Genomic DNA, 2241 nt, shown 5'->3' with positions numbered 1-2241 from the left:
GGGTCGCAGCTGCCTCTGGAAGGCACCGCGAGGTACATTTTTCGCGCAATGGTCAAAATCAAGGTTTTGTAACGCGAGCTGTGCCACAGTGAAATGGAACTAGCCAACAGGAATGAAGAATGAATGAGAGTTAGCGAGACGATCGAGGGGTCCCGTGCATGCGGAATCCGACCCCATCCCAGTGTGCAACAGTGCAACAGTAGCGGCCGGCAGCAACGTATGGCATTTGTCCGTTTGTGTCCCGAAACTTTTTACAATGCAACACGTATATAGTACTACGCTCTACGCATGCTCTTCTCCAGTGCACCCCAAGGAGCTCACGGACGGACGGCACGCAGTCCGAGGGTAATGGAAATCTCTAGTCTTTTTTAGAGATTGAGAGCTTAAAGATTTGAAAGACTCCACTCGGGTCTACAGTGCTACCCAGAGATTTGAGACCAGAGATTTGAGACTTGAGACCTCAGTCACTCGGCCTCCGGTGGGATACTTTGAGATTAGAGACCAGAGACTTGGAGAATGAGATTTCCCACACCAAAAGGAATCTGCGGTCGAGTTTGCTCGAGATCCAAGATTTGAGACTGAAGATTTGGACGGCCTTCCAACCTAGAGATTTGAGAGCTGAGATTTGGAGATTTGCGGTGTGAATACTGATAAGAGCCTCGAAGCTTCTAGAAGGGCTGGGTGGGTTTGACCTGCAGGAAGATTGAGGTCTGAGGTCTGAGATTTGAGATTGAGATTTGAGATTGAGATTTGGGGCCCGGGAGATTGGGTCTGAGATTTGAGATTGAGATTTGAGATTAAGATTTGGGGCCCGGGGAGCCTGCGGCGCCATTTTAATCTGCGCTCCTCTTTATGGCCTGCGGCGCCTGGCCTGAGCTTGGAAGTGTAAACGAGTCCGCCAGGGCGGTCTGCAAACACGGAGCGCGCTGCGCGCGCGGTCTACGCCGAATCAGATGAGAGACTTTAGCCGATGCCGCGAACGAGGATATTGCAAACAGGAACGAGGACATTGCAAACCGGAATACTGTATAGGGGCGGGGCTACCAGTAGGTGGCTAGTGCACCGAGGTGGACGACTCGAGCGTTCCTACAGAAACATGGACGCTTGTTGAGACGAGTCCGCGACACTTCCCTGATTCACGGCTCGAATCGCCTGTTCTCGCAGATCAGCCTCCGGCATTTCATGTGTCCGTCAATGATGTAGCACAAGCAGGTTCGACCGCCGTCCTTGGGCTCGAGGCAGACGAGCTCGTGCTCCCTTCCCCACTTGTCGGTGAAGCGAAGCAACGATGAGCGAGTCAGCGTCGAAGCGGCCGGTCTTTGGGTCGCGACGCATGGTGTAGTCTAGCAAGGTCTCGTCGAGGTGGGTGGGCGACGCAAAGCTCAGCGGCTCCTTGGGTAGTTGGAGCTCGTCGCGCCAGCGGAGGAGCGTCCACGCGAGCCAGGCGTGGGACAGCGCTATCCGCAAAGGCTCGACCAGCTGCGGCGGCTCGTCGGCAAAGGTCGTCCACTCCTTGGCGTACGGCTCAAAGCCGGTGTGCGAGTGGAGCATCTGCGTGTCGAGGCGCCACAGCATCTCGCCCTCAAAGATGATGTCTCGCGACAGCTGGACGTACTTGCGAGTCTGATCCATCGCGCCGTCATACGGCACCTGCTTGCCCTGAGCCAGCCGAGTTGACTCCTCGGCATATGAGAGGTTGTGCTTGGCGCGGCAAGTTGGGCAGCGCTTGCAGTAGAGGAGCCCGCCAAAGCGCCCGTGCGTGCAGTATACGGTCGGATGGACGGGCTCGTCGCTGACCACAAGGCACACCTTCTGCCCTTGCAAAGCGCAGACGGCGCAGAACTCAATCTGCGGGACCAGGTGGAGCGGCGTGGATTTCTCCTGCTCATGGAAGCGCTTGCGGTCGAGAAGATCCACGAGAGCGCTGATGCCCGCCTCGCTCTCGATGCTGCTGACGAGGACGTTGATGGTCGTGGACGCGTGCTTTGTTTGCATGTCGGCAGCGATGAGCTCTGCGCGGTCGGGTGTGTCGACTGGGTAGCGAGCCATGCCGAGGAGAAGCGCGACGATCTCGTCCTCACTCTCGAGCGGCCGCAGCTTCGTGGAGAACCGCCTCAGGCCGGCGGCGAGATGGACGGTGTCGGCGGCGCAAAGCATTGCAAGCCGAGCGTGCCTCTTTCAGTCTCAATCTCAAATCTCGAGTCACGCTGCCCGAGTAGATTTCGGTGGTGGTCTTGCATT

The sequence above is a fragment of the Emiliania huxleyi genome, assembly GCF_000372725.1.
Source record: "Emiliania huxleyi CCMP1516 unplaced genomic scaffold EMIHUscaffold_302, whole genome shotgun sequence".
Classification (NCBI taxonomy): Eukaryota; Haptophyta; order Isochrysidales; family Noelaerhabdaceae; genus Emiliania; species Emiliania huxleyi.
The sequence above is the reverse complement of the archived record's forward strand: the minus strand, read 5'-3'. Positions refer to the sequence as shown.